Genomic DNA, 15856 nt, shown 5'->3' with positions numbered 1-15856 from the left:
ACCAGTGACCATCACCGACATGTTATCCCTAATTCACTTGGTCCGATTCTGCTCGCGATTTTCAGTATCGACGTCGACTATCTTAGCTACGGTTCACGCTCTTGCAGCCGGAGCAGCGTCGCGACTGAAAATTGCGAGTGATATCCCACCATGTGAATCAGGCTTTAGCGTACATACTGCGTGCCTCCACGTGGAATGAAGCGCCATATGTCACATTATTCACGCGAAGCTTTGCGGTGTAACGAGCCTCGGTAATTTCGCTGACGCCGCTCAACTAGCCAGACATCGACAGGAAGATGTAGAATCAACAATTCGAATGCGAAAAAGGGCAGGGAGACTGACACCGACACCGACAAGATCGCATTTCAATGGTTTTTTTTATGGGCGACGGCGAGCTTCTTGCCCACACCCCCATCGCGCATGCGCGGCACCGGTGGCGTCCGCTAGGGGCGCTCCGGTTTGTTTGTAAACATGAGTTGGTGTATACAGAAGAGGGGAGAATGCGGCCAGATTGCTGTTTTCACTCCTTACAGCATATCGCTCGAGGATTCTCTAATTTTGCTTATCCAGGGCGTTTCACCGCACAGAACGTACAAACAGAAGCTTGGAGGTCGCACACGCAGTCTAAAAAAAAAACGATTACATCGCGTTTTTTTTTTTTTTTGCACTATAAAACGTTGTGTAATCATAATCATAACATCAGTGGGAGTACACAAGATTGCATTGAAGTTCCCAATTAAGTTTGTTTTACACCGCACAGCCACTGTCTGTACACAAGTCAACTAGCTCTACACATTCCGCTCAGCACACCCCTGCTAGGCTGAATCAGATAAGTGTCACACTTTCCGAGCTTGAAGTACACTCGTGATCTATACGAAGGTGAACAAGCAATCGTCGACTGCTCAGTACTGGGAACATCATGAACCAGCTGGCTTGCTCTCCTTTTCAAATGTCTTGCGAGCCAAGTGTGGTAAGTCGTCTGATAAGGAGAGAACGTCACCACGGACGGAACTGAGCAGTTGATACTCATCTGTTTACCTTCATATGGATCAAGTCTCTACCTGGCCGAAGTAGCTAGTGTGTGTGCAGCACAAACGGCTGTATCGAAATCTCAAGAGGACGAAAGTTCAGAACAGGCTTGGTAAGGTTTCACGTTGCAAGTATCCCCGTGCAAATTTAACTTTCTAAAACATAAAAATGCATTTTAAATTGTCACCTAATACAAGCTGCTCTTACACAGCTGTATATACAAGGCAGCTTACCCATCAACAACCTTTGCAGACTGCCACGGACCTGAACCTCGGCCTAGTCGATGCTAGCTTCTGTTCGGCGAGGGCTGCACTGAGTAGAAAGGTGAACAATGTGCTGTAGATTATGTCAAACAAACAAGCAAAAGCAATCCTAGCAGGCACATTTCGCTAGAGGCACTGACAATTAAAAATCAGAGGTTGGGTCATTTATGTCAACGCAATATACTTCAAAGGCGTACCATGAGTGCTGGCAAAATATTTGTTGCCCTTAATCTAGATAAGCTTGTAAATTTACATTCCAAATAACAAATAACTTAAAGGCTGAAATATAATTCGATGGAACTACAAAAACCGAAGACTAGCTCTGCAAATATGGTGCTATCTAGTACACCATAGATGAGGAGAATCGGATTAGAGCGTCGCCCTTACAAAGACTGAAGCAAAACAAGTATAGAGTCTGCCGTGCCACTACAACAGAAACGATGGTATTGTGATCTCGTGGAGGTCAGAGTTTGGAATAACTGTGACAGGCTTTGGCATGACAAATATGCCAATGCCATTATTAATTTTTGCATATTCTACGCTGACAGTGCAGTGAAACATTCACACACCAGATACTCATAAAGACAAGCACACGCGCTAAATTTACAGCTCTTGTGTATTCGACTACTTCATTCTTCTCTTCAACGTCTGGATTGACTTTCCAGAACGTGATAAGCAAAAGAAATAGCACAAAATACAAGGAAAAAAAGCGAAAGACAAGACAAGAGAAAAAAAAACGAAAAAAGAAAACCCTTACAAATCATCCTTCATCCCACCGCTATTGTTTAGATAGAAATTGAAGCTCTTTGGTCGACAGCGCTATAGAAGGACTACTTACACACTTGTCCTTTACATGCTTTATTCTTTGCGCTTTCATTATTTCTATCTATCTATTAATCTATCTATTATAAAACAATTTTCAAAATGTGCTACGCAACCACAATCTTGACAGCAGATTCCAAAATGTACAACGACGACTCGGTGGTTATTATAAAAATGCTCCCTTAAACGATCATTCAAACACCTGCCAGTCTGGCCTACAGACTTCTTACCACACTAGTTATGTAGACCAGACTGGCAGGTGTTTGAATGATCGTTTAAAGTAGCATTTTTATAACACCCACCGAGTCGCCGCTGGACATTTGGGAACTCTCTCTCCGGATTGTGGTTGTGTAGCATATTTTGAAAATTGTTCCGTAATAGTTAAGAGTCCAGACCCATTGCCAAGAGAAATAATGGAAGCACAAAGAATAGAGCATCTGAAGAACAAGTGTGTAAGTACTCCTTCTATTGTGTTGTCGACCAAAAAGCTCCAATTTCTATCTTAAGGATAGCAGTGAGGGAGAGGGACGACTTGTAGAACTTCCTATTTTCGTTTTTTCTCCGTTTTTTTTTTTGTTCTTTGCTTTTTTTCTTTGTATTTTGTGCTATTCTCCTTATCACGATCTGAAAAGTCAACCCAGACGTAGAAGAGAAGAACGAAGTAGTCGAATACACGAGAGTTGTAAGTTCAGCGCGTGTGCTTATCTTCCTGAGTACCTGGTGTGCGAATATTTCTCTGCGCTGTCACCATAGAATATGGTTAGTCAACTCGCCCAAGCATCCATTCTATCATTTCTGCAACATTAAAATGACTCTGAAAGTGCGAGCACCTACAGAGTGTATTCACGCAAGTCTTGTAAGTGTTGCGTTGTAGGTACAGTGCCCTGGTTGTGTCCATGTGCGATATATGACCAAATACCACAAAGAATAACATTGCAAACTTCTCCGAAAACCAATGGGCGCGGTGGCGAGCGGCAAAAGTGGTGCTCTTCACCACTCTCGCCGTTTGTTCGCGTTTGTGTGTTGCTACTAACAAGCGCACCAATGGGAAGGCTCAGTCTTTATTGGGAACACTAAATAAACAAATACAAAATACAGATAAAACACACAACAATACTGGATGCAAGTAGTGACGCACTTCTGTTGGGGTTCTGTGAATATTTACACAACGTGCACTTGGTGAGCCATTTGAAAGTCGCGACGAGTTGCTCGCTGTAGATGAGCAATTTAGCCAGTGCAGTATGTCTGCTAGCCTGGAATCTTCAACCTGCTTTACGCAGTAGTGATACACGACCGCATGCCGCTACGATGCTTATGTAGATCGAAATGGGCAGGGGTGGGGATTGAACCCAAGATCCCTGGGTTCTGCAGTGCAAGCTTTTGTTCCACGTGCTCCAAGCTGATGTGCGCTAGCCCAGTCGGCCACTGATCCCGAACGCAAGGCAATGCAACGCACTTCTCTTGTAAACTTAGCATTCCGCTTACGAATGAAATGCGCAATTTCCCTAAAGGCTTTCATTCCACGTGAGTGGCAACAGAATTGCTAAAGGCCAGCCCATAAATACGGTCTGTGTTAAAAGCAATCCTAGCAGCAATAAGTTGCTATTATATTGCTCAATATATGGAGCACCTTACCACGAACAGCCTTGGCAGTCTTCCATCAAGCCAAAACTTCAGCTGGGAAGACTGTCATTTTGTGTCGTCCCAGGCCACTCAGATCAGGATGGCGAAAGTGAATGCAAACGTCTAACTGGGAAAGGCTACAGTACGTTTTAAGATGAAAACACAGATTAGAATATATGATAAAAAATATCATGGACCAACTTGAAAAAAGTGCACAAAAAGACAAGGACAAAAGGACAGGAACACGCAGGACGCAGACTGGTGCACATACGCAACTCGATCTATTGAACACAAACGAAAATAAGTAAGAGGATGAGAGAAATGAGAAAGGCTGTACTCGGACAATGTGAGCTTCAGAAACCGGGGCGTGAGGCAAACATGTCAGGTAGATTTTTTACAGACACTCTAGAATTAGCAACAGCTTTTCCATGTAGTAAAGTGATGAGTTCATTCTGATTGAACATCTTGAAATATAGCACACAAAAAACAAGGAATAAAGGAGAGGAATACATACACTACATACGAGTGCAGACTCCCAACACACATAAATTAGAGAAAAAAAAAAAGAATACGTTAGGAGTTTTAGCAAAAGTTCAAACAGTTCCAAGTGGGCCGTGCTAATTCACTTATATGCATAATACTGTAAAAACAATTTCCTCGGCAGCTCAGGTAACAGACGGATGTGCGGACAAATTGGTCACCCATACCACGAATAATAAAAGCCTGAAATAATTCTCTTCTATGTTTTTATAGTATCTGATAATTATTGACGTTTTTCCTAAGGATGTAAACAGTGCATAGGTAGGTGACAATCCATCGTAGATTTTAGAGAAAAATTAAGCTCTCTTTATGTACTAGCCATCCATTTGTTACCTTCACTAACATGAAAATTGTTTTTGTTTTCTTTGTTTTTTTAATCGGCTCTTGCTAAATAGGTAAATCAGCACGTTACACATGGACCTGTGCTCGAGCCCTACCACATTTTTATTTCTCCCTTCTCTGATTTATGCGAGTTCAGTTTGCGCTTGCATGAGATCTAAGTGTTACTCTCCCTGTCTCCTTGATTTTTTGCGAACTATTTTTCAAGATGTTCACATTAGTACCAGCACACCACCTTACAACAATCATGCAACAACTAAAAACAATTACAACTTACGCCATTCGCTAAAGTCAGTACCAAACGAAAAATTAGGGATAGGGTGAGGTATGTCTAACACTATATACTTACACTCAACAAAATATAGATACCAAAAACTGGCGGGACGCTACCTTAATTCAGGACATGCTTGTAAATTCCCTAGAAGCTTTTAATTAATACTTGATAGCCTCTAAAAAAATCAGTATGAAAAGAGTAAATGCTTCAACATTTAAAGCAGCCTGAGTGTTTCTGGAGGTGTGAAATTCGTTGCACGTGCGTTGGATCATACAAAACACGTGTAGAGCAAATGACATTTAGAGCTCGACATTTCGCGAGGTATAAGTGCCGGCGTCAAAACTTACTTCGCGGGCACAAATGTTTGCGATCGAAAGTGGTATGCTACGCATTAATAACATGGGGTGAATTCATTGCGGCACCAATTTTTGGCAATCCTTTTCTGATTACGAATCGCGAAAATGAAATCGTTTGGAGACGACTGGGCGGTGGAAGCTACGGGCTTGCTCGATCAATCAATCGCCGCTTTTGGTCGGGTCCAGGGGACTGTGCACGTTTTGAACTCCCAGGAGACTAGGGAGAAGGAAGTGACGTCAACAACGCAGCAAATGGAGATTGGATGTTGATTTTGTTTTCTTCTGTCAACATCCAATCTGCGTTTGCTCTAGTCGTTGACGTCACTTCCTTCTTCCAAGTCTCCTGGGAGTGCAAAAAACGCAACATAGCAGCCCAGCTCTCCGCACGCAATGGCGTCGGCGATGGAGGGGCACCGCACCGCGCGCTTCCAGACATTCTAGTTTACCAGTAAACAATACGGCAGAGGGAGGCAATCAACCCCCCCCCCCCTCCTCTTCCGCCTTTGACCCGCAACCCCCCACCCTCCGTCTCCCAAAGAGTTCCGCCGCTACTGATGGACCTCGAGCGAGTAGTCTCTGCATCGGGGAAAAAAGAGGAAAAACAGCCTCGCGTAACACCAATCGCGCACAATTAATAATACTGGTAAAAGCAAGCGATCCGCAGACAATAACAAGCCTTCTGAACGCAGGAAATAAGCTAGCTCTAACGAACAAAGAAACAAACTTACTTCGGATCCCGTGCCATGATCTTGACTGTTGAGCTGATTTGACGTAGTTCCACGTCTCACCGTTGCTTCCGTCTTTTTCGGACACGTTTGAAACTAATGCTTACTCCACGCATCACGACTAATCGGGAAATTTAACCGTTAGCCGGTCGTGAACGTAGGCATTCAAACTGTTCAAACGCACACGGCCGACACGCCCGGAAAACCGTGCGAAACATAGGCTGTTGATTCGATGAGATTGTTTTAGTATCTTCAAAACGTTTCAAATAAAAGGATAAGCAAACCGCATTATAAAACTTATAAAAGACACAGTAATAATAAATTATTGCACACGTCAATATTGCCATAATCTTATGAATAAGTCCTGAACACTTATCAAGATATTAAATACGAAACTAAGGGTGCAATGTTTCGAAATGAAATTAGCAAACATGTATACTTTCTAGAAAACACAACAGGTTAACCCGGCGCCTGTAGCGTAGTTTGCTAACGCTCTGTAAAAAAAAAGAAAAAAAAAGTTTGTTAACGCTTTGTCTTGCTGAGCGTGCGGTCTTTGGTTCGAATCTCGGTGGGCACTGTTGTCATGTATTTTGTAGTACTTCTTATTATTTTAAATATTTTTCTCGCCTTTTTGTATTAGTTTTTGATATTTTAAATATTTTCCCCACGTTTTTGTATTAGTTTTTATGATTTTAAATATTTTCTATGTTTTCGCAGTCGTTGGCACCGTTCTTTAGGGTAATAATCACGTAGAAGGTGAAAAATAAAAAGTGCGAGCCAAAGTTTGAACCGTTGCGATGCACAAGCCGTGGCCCTCTTGTTTTGCTGGAATAATTCATAACCGTAGGCAAACATCACAAGTCCTTTCAAATAAGAAAGCAATGTGATCATAATGAGCATATTACAAGCAAAATGGGAAAATGTGTAAGTGGTAAAACTGCCACAGAATGCAGCCGAAGTTTTTCTGAAAGCGGCCATCTTCACCCACTATTGAATAAAAAATAGCGCCATTTTAAGGCAGTAATTTAGGTGAGCTCATAACGCGCTACGTATTAAGCACATCTCTTAATATTCTGAGTTCCGGAAAGTAGTATTGAATTTGTTCTGGTAGATCAGTGCTTCCCCTGCGTGCCGCCAGGTTTTATTTATACGGGTCGCGCTCCGCAGTTTTACTTTTTTATTAGGCCTAGACACATTTTTATTCCTGAGATTCAAGTACAGCACGGATAATTAAACTAGCTTTCAGAAATGGTATCGTTCGGCGTTGTAACAATTATTTTTCGTAGCGTCAAGGGGTCACGTTCACAAACCCGGCATTGTGAACATCCACAACGCTGTAATATTTCTCGCTTTTTTGCGTTAAAAAAAAGTTTGTATATTCGCGTTCCTCTGGTACGGTATGTCGCATAACATAATTTATCGAAGAGTCAAATATCGTCTGGCTATGGGAACATTTGAAATGTTTGTTAGATAATCGTGACTACTAGAGAAAACGGTTGATTCCTGCCTGAAATAGCATATTTTCACACTGAATTTTGTAGCGTGAACACATCTCTTACTTTTCTAGTCTCTGGAAAGTAATGTTTATTATTGTTTTTTGTAACTGAAATCGCGTGCTCAATAATGCCAGGGTTTTTTTTTTCCTTTGTTTGCTCCGTTATACCGTTTTTATTTTTTATCAGAGCCAAACACGTGTGTATACCACCGGACCTTAATTATAGTACATCAAATTAAACTAGCTTCCTGAAAAAAGTAATGCTCGGCGTTGTGAAATTAATTTTTTTTTGTGGCTTAGGCAGTCATATTCTCAAACCCTGGCCAGCAAAGTTTCTTCACCGCATTGTTTTTTCTTACGTTTTCACGATAAAACACGTCAGACTTGCCATGCTGGGATAAAATACCCTAGCGTCGGCCGTCATTTAGGAAGGATTGATCAACACAAACATTTCCCCTCGCAATTCATGAATTGCCGCAGTTCGTCAGAATCTCAATGACTTGACTGCATAGTGAAAAAAGGCAAAAAAGTAAAACGATGCCGGTCAGTTAACGGATCTTCCATGACGGGGCTCGCCAGGTTGAACAGCAAAGCGCCGATGCCGGCCAGTCACTGAACTTCCATGTAAATACTGGCCATCAAAGGGTATATAGCTTTCACTTAACAAAATACTTTTAATTTTTGTGATTGTTTTCTGTTCAGATAAATTCTGGATCACGGTTAATATGAAACATACACTTAACGCCAATGTCAAACCTGTCACATTGTTTTTTCTTTCTGTGTTGCCTCAAAATCGTCACTAGCGACGTTTCAGACTAAATGAATAGCAGGTTTTCTTTTCCGCCAGCTCTGCACGACAGTCAATTTACCTCGTTTCTTCATACTGGCTACTGCATGTCAGGAACATTGGTGGTTTTGATAGAACCGAATTGGATGGACATCTGAGAATTCTAACTTATTAGTTATTACACTGAAGGCGACACGTACTGACACATGTAGCGATGTAGGAGTGTGACAGATTTAGAAATAGAGACTTTTTTTATTATAAGCACGACCACTGATTACAACTAAGTATCCTTAATCCTAAAGTTAGATGGAACGGAAATGTATTACCAGATGCACCACTCGCTGAAAGTAACTCAGTCAAATTGCCACGATATTTCATGATCCCTCCTCCAGGTCATACCTGAGAAAAAGTATTTTTTGTTATTGTTCGGCTAATGTTGGTTAAAACCGGTTACCGGTAAATACTTTACAATTACGGTTATGGTTTTTTTTTTTAAATTTCAAATAACAATTTTGTTTCGATTATGGTTACTGGAAATTTTCGTTCCTAAATGGTTTTCAGTTTCAGTTACGCTTACGGTTCGAGTCCCTGCTTTGCGTACCTATATATTGATGAAAGCCTTTGAAATTGCCTGCATGTGCACCATAATAGACTGTTGAACATGCAGGCATAAACAAGGAGACCGCAGGAAAGCTCTCAAAGATACTGAAATGACACTTTCCGATTGTGTGTACATCTAGCTGTGGCATCAAATTAGTTCTTGTTTATGTTTGTTGTTATGTGGAGAAAATTATGTGAAAAAGGTTATTTGACCGTTATCAAGCAATATTTTTTTTAAATAATTAAAAAATAACAAAACATAGTTTAAGCATAATAATGAACAAGTATTACAAAGTGCATAGAAAAAGCTAGATGGAATTAAATGGCGATGACTTGCGCAAAAATCGCCTTGATGTCACCTTTTTGGCACCGCGTATCAGCTCGCTGTCTTCTACGGTCTGAGCTCTGATCGACGCAGCCCGTACGGTATCGGGATGGATTGTTTGCAACTTGATGTTTCAACCATACGCATGAAAGTCTTCGGCATCAGGCGGCTGATTCGATTTTCTTTTGAACAAGATATGGCAAAGTATGGTTTGTGCAAAGCGGATATTTTCAGTCTACACTTTGCCCAAATTGCCTTTTAACCGAATTTGGCAAGGAATGGTTTGTCCGAACTGCTTATTCTTTGTCTAGAATTCCTTCAATTGTACTTTTAACCGGATTCCAAAAATCATAGTTTGTGCATACCGATTAGGAAAACCACGGTTAAGCGGAATTTGTCTGTCTGGCATTCCTCTAATTTGACTTTGAAGCGGATTAGGAAAATCACGGTTTGTGCCAACCGGAATCTGTCTCTCCGGAATTCCTCCAATTTGACTTTGAACCGGATTAGGAAAATCACGGTTTGAGCGAACCGAGATTTGCCTGTCCGGAATTCCTCCAATTTGACTTTGAACCGGATTAGGAAAATCACGGTATGAGCGAACCGGAATTTGCCTCTCCGGAATTCCTCCGATTTGGCTTTAAACCGGATTTGAAAATTCAGGGTGTGTGCGAACCGGAAGCCGCCTTTCCGGTGTGACTCCAGTATGATTTTAGTCCGGATTTCGCTTTCCGGACTAATTTCAAACCGTTATTTTTGCCAGGGACTCAACATTAAAGGGGCAGTCAAGTGGTTTTTGAGTTCGTGTTTTGATAATGACAGCTGAATTTAGACGCCTTAAGTATCCCTAAAAACCAAAAAGTATAGTCATACGGTGATTATTTCTTTAATAAAAATGTAATTGAAGGCCGCCAAACCTCGGATCCACCCGAAGACGAAACCACTCTCATTGGTCGTCGCACGCTTATCAAAAGGATCTCGGGCCAATGGCGTCGGACGACGTTCCGTCGCGCAGTGATCCCGGGGTAGCCGCATCGGCCGAACCTCTTTGTCATTCGAGCTTCGATCATGGCGGAGTTCTCTACGCTCGAGGACCTGACGCCGTTAGAGGTTGAAGTTCTTCGGCGGACAGCCGACCTGGGGATGATTTCCTATGACGCCACTCCGACGTGCGATGTGGACGATAGCACCGCTTCGGAGTCATTTTCGGGTTCCGAGGACGACGAAACGCAGACCTTTTCGGGCGTTCTTCGATTTGCGGTTGGGGCAAGTCGTAACCAAACCAACGTTTGACATCGCAGCGTTACCTCTGGTACGTGATGTCAAACGATGTCGCCACGTTGACTTTCGCCTCGGGAGAACGGGGGGAAGGCTGGTTCAGACATGTGCAACGAGCGCGTACCCACGACTACGTCCGTTGCAACCGGAACGACCGCACTGCGCCGCGCGTACACACACCTGTAACCACTACAACAAGCGCAGCGGGTCGTCAGCACGGCGACCGCTTCTGTACGCCGCCGTTAGCTGTGTCAGCGGCCCCTCTAAAAAAGGGGACGCACTGCTACTCAATGCCGTAACAGAATATAGACAGACAGTTTTCTAGTCTAAAGCTTTATTATTTTTTCTTGATAGGCTTGCAGGGTACAGCGAATGAAAAAAATAAAAAGATGCAGCGCCGTCTTGGACGATCCCGACTCTAATACACGACATTGCAATAGTACAAATATCGCCACACGCCTTTTCTACGATTATAAAAGACAATGTAATCTTAGCAGCGATATAGAAACGTAGAAATATGATTTCGTGATCAGATAGACGTTGCGAGCGTTCAAGATTGCTAACACTAATCACTTTTCTCCGGTGATGAAAACGCGTGAAAATTCGTATCCTTTATACGGTACGCGCCAGTAATACCTTGAACTTGAGCACACGCATGAAATGCGCCAAATCAGAAATCCGGGCGATGTTCGAGGACACAAATGCTTAGGAAGCACCACTGCAGTCGAAGTAAACAAACACGACGGCACAGGCGTTTCTGCTATCTTGAGAGTGCCGCCACGACATCGCCGCACGAGTACGTGGATCTTCCCTTCTAGTACGTGCTGGGTTATCACAGCGAAACACGACGAAAATTCACAGTCAAGGATAGCGGTTTTACGCGGAACGATGAGCTTTCACCAGGCCGTCCATTCCGACGATCACCACCGACGCCACGTTTGCGGATAGAAGGAGCCGGCCGGCCCGCGACCGGCACGACCGGCCTGCAACGCGCGGAGATACGTGCGCTTCCGCGCATTTCTGCGGAACGGGAAATTCACCCCCCGCGGAGGAAGGCAAATAGAAAACGTAGTCCCTTGTTTGTGAAACGATAATTGCGCTATCGCGTATTCTAAACTAGAAATATTTTACGTCTTGTGAAATTATCATGCACAACATATTTAAATGAACTGAAAATTGTTTTTTTAGCGAAACTTTAAAAAGACCGCCAAAAGTTTCAAACATACGATAATTTCATTGGTCCTCGCAAGTACAGAAAAGAGTCCGCACGTATTTTATTCCTGCGTGATTAATAGGCGTTTCTGCCTTCTAAAACTGAATATACTCATTCACTGACACTTCCTTAACACCATCGCACCAAAAAGTAGCTTCTCCAAAAACCGCTTGAGTGTCCCTTTAAGAACACAAAAACAATATGAAACACAACTTTTGTAGCTTTTAAAAAGCTGCAAATACGTTGACTGAAAAAAAAAAAAGAGTTGCACAGGGAGCTGGAGAAATTCTGTGCGTTTACTGAATCATAGCGTTGCTGGCTCTTCCGTAAGCAATACCCAATAGTATAGCGTACGCTAAAAACGACCTGCTCGGACCGAATTTAGTTGTGCAGTACGTTTCCCAGTGAACACCTCCCGATCTTGGTTAAATTTGCCAGAGCCGTAGAATTCCGCGCGCTTTTAGCGCCAGCATACTCCTGGAAAGAAATATTGAAAATGAAAACGTGTCAAAAAATATTTTATTTCAAAGTAAACCAAGCCGCAGCTGCCTCGTCAAGCGCGCTTTTCTGGGTGGTACAGAAGCTACCTGTACGAGTGCGTAGCCAAATTCAATCACAGAGCCTCCGTCAGTCGTCCCGTGGAAACGGCACCTTTTTTCAATGCTATCGCGGATGTAAATTTATGACCTTCTGATGTCCAGTGCCTAGCGAGAACTTCGGCGATTTCTTTTAGAGTCGTTGGTCCGTCGGCGAAGAACTGTGCGAATAGGCTTGGTGTTGAGCAGATCGCAGCGTTGACGCACATAACGAGCTTATAACGTTTTCACTGTGCACTCCTTCAGCTGCACGGCGATCTAATTTGACCGCGGTAGGTCCCAGAAAGAATTGCCCAGCTGAACACCACGCAATTTCACGTAACACAGAACTTCGAAAACACCACGTCGCCCTTGCTGCGCCAGTCGAGGTAACCGCCATCTTGAAACTGGCGCTCTCATCATGCCTGAGATCTCTCGAGGGCGTCCCGCAAAGCCCGCTAGCCAGCAACTCAAATTCCCCAGCGTTGCGTGCGTACGCAATACGCTAGCCCTCCAATTGCGTTCTGCGCGTGCGCACTTACAACCCGCAATTTCCTTGCGTACGGAGAGCTATAGCGTACGGTCCACTAAAACTGTCTATTCTCAACATGGCGTCGTATCGCGTATCGTGGGACTCGCGGGCTGGATGGCGATAACGGTGGACGACGAGCGTGGCATCCTTATTTCAGAACTGTCGTTCACAGTACCCGCGATTCTGTCTTTCTTCGAAAGATAAATTTTGAACCGGTCAAGACAATTAGGGTTCATTCCGTACGACACACGCGACCTTAAGGCCGATTTGCACGAAGACATCACCGAGTCGTCGTCACTTCTCGGGGCTGAAGACATCGCTCGTCTTACGAACACGATTTGGTGAGAGCTTGAAAAACACGCAGACACCAAGCACGTAGTGCGTACTTCGAGTTGAATGTGCATCGGTACGATTTCTTTACTAGGTGCGATGTGGCCAATGCAGGGTTGTAAAAGTTACTTAAAAAATGTACCTAGGACACAGTTACAGTTACTCCCACGAAAAGGCACTTAGGTACGCACCTAGGTACTTGCTTAAAGATGTACCTAGGTACAGGTACAGTTACTTTAAAGATACTGTCTTTGTTTATTTTCCCCAAATTTGTAAAAAATATATTGGAAGTAGAGCTTTTTACACTAAGGATACACTCAAAAACGAGTTCGATAAATGTGCTTTATTGGTGTCAATGCGATGTCCACATCGGTGTTGAGTCCTCACGTGCCTTGCCCCCACGCTCCAATTGGTTCACCAAAGCCACAGCTTCCACTGTTTACCATGTCATACCGAAACCGCCGAAACTCGCTTATTGACGTTCTTGCCCTCAGAACCGGTGCTGACGCCGACGGGCCCAGAAGACGTCGGCCGCATGAAGAAACGCATTAGTCGAGTGCATATGCACCTAATTTTCGCGACGACGAGCGAAAGGCTTTAAGCTTCCTCGTTTTATTTTTTCTTTCGTTAGTCAATCGAAAAATGAGTTTTTTTTTTTTTTTTCGGAACTTTCTCAGTTTTGATAACTGCAAAATTTGAGTCCGATTGATTGAGTGGAAACTGTATTATATGTTATATATGCAATGTTACATTGCTTTACGATTGTAATTATAATTTATTTGTAATTATATTTTATGCCCTATTGGAAAATCTCGATGATGGAAAGATGACGGAAAAGGCTCATATAAGCGTAACCGTAATATGGGACATCCTATACAAGCGAAAAAGGCGGCTCCAGTATAGTGGAATAAGGCGGAACGATACAGGTGGGCGGAACCATACAAGCGTGTCGTATTATGGGACATCCTATACCAGCATAGTGGATATAGGCGGAACCATGTAGGCGGACGGAACCATACATGCATAACGTAATATGGGACATCCTATACCAGCAAAAAGGCGATACCAGCATGGTGGAGCCATATGGCTCCAGCGTGTTGGTTTCGCCTTTTCACTGTTGTACAGGGCGATTTAGTTTTAAGCTTTACATATATGTTTAGAAAGGTCGTGAAAGCTATATTAATGCGGTTTGTGCAGGCGAGTTATACGGCCAGGCGTACGTAGTATAGGGACCTAGTCGTAACGATCAGTCAGATAATTAAATACAATTTGTTAATCAACTTTTTAATTAGTGAAAATGAAAATATGGTTTCAATTAGAAACTTGCTGAGTCATTGAAAACCAAAAAATCAAGTTTTTTTTTAGAAGGATATAATTCAGGGGTAGCGTTTTATGCATTCTGTAAAAAGCTTTATTTGGACGAGTTTCTAGGTTTCAGTTTCTTATCAGAGCTCATCTCTGCGCCCACGGTCCTGTTCCCCAGGGGCATAGACACGCAACACACATGCGCCTTGCTTCCCTTCATCCTACGAGGGAGGCGAGGGGGCGGCTTCGCACTGCGGTCACTGGGCAGCTGGACCGCAGGTGCAAAGATGCGCTCTGGTAAGAAACCGAAGTCTGGAAATGCGTCCAAATTGACCATTTTTTATAACGCCATAAAATGCTACTCGTCTTATATCTTTACAAAGAAAATTGATTTAGTGTGTTTTGATGATGCTTAGCAGGTTTCTAATTGGAACCATGGGTCTATTTTCACTGATTAAAAATTTGACGAACATACTATACTTAGAGAGAGGCTGAAGCAGTTTTGTATTTGAGAAAACACTTTTAAATCTTCTTCATTCGACCTCCAGAATCTCAAATATCAAAATTATTTGCTAATTTAATCAATCAAGGCTGCATAGTCATTTTTAAAGCGCTGTGAAAGCACCTCCCTAGAGAGCGACGTCACAACAGCAGCTTTCAAAATCTTTGTTCACGCATCTTCAGCGCCTATCAAAGCTATGCACGCACATGCTATTTTTTAAAAGGGCAGAAAAATGTGTCACGACTGGTGCCAGTGCCGGAGAATATACCTAGAAAACTTGCGATTGGACGCGCGGCCCTTAAGCGACACACGCTTGGCGGCCGAAAGGTCTTCTTACGATGTCACTGTTGGTGGGATGTTTTTTGTGTTTTCTCACGTTTAGTTATATCTTTGAGGAAAACGAACGGGATATTCAGATTCGCGGGATAAAACTACGCTAGAATGAACCTCCATCTAGTTTTCTGAAAGAAGTCTGGCACATCTCTGTAATAAGCCGACGGATCATTACAAATTAGCCTTTTATACTATGCCGCCCTGGCCATATAACTCACGTGCACAGACCGCGTAAATGTAGCTTTTACGGCTTTTTTAAAAAAAATCTGTAAAACATAGAAAAAAAACTCTGTAGAATGTCCCCCAATACGATACGATTGTATGGTTCCTTCCCCACTTGCATTGTTCAAGAAAGACTTGTGGACATCCAGCGTTTCATTGGAATGCTGGATGTCAGCGAGTCTCTACATCAGTGAGTGGTTTCAAACAAGCATGGTGTTTGCACACCAGTAAGCTCTTATCCGAGGCTCACCAGGACCACTAAGAGCAGAGGCGAAATGTCGTGACCTGGTAAATTTGGTTGCAGGTATTTATTTTTACAAGAACTGCATGCAGCAAAGCTTAACTTTGCTTAAAAGAAGATTATTAAAAATTCAATACTGAACAATGG

The sequence above is a fragment of the Ixodes scapularis genome, unplaced genomic scaffold, assembly GCF_016920785.2.
Source record: "Ixodes scapularis isolate PalLabHiFi unplaced genomic scaffold, ASM1692078v2 PGA_scaffold6__148_contigs__length_123643588, whole genome shotgun sequence".
Classification (NCBI taxonomy): domain Eukaryota; kingdom Metazoa; phylum Arthropoda; class Arachnida; order Ixodida; family Ixodidae; genus Ixodes; species Ixodes scapularis.
The sequence above is the reverse complement of the archived record's forward strand: the minus strand, read 5'-3'. Positions refer to the sequence as shown.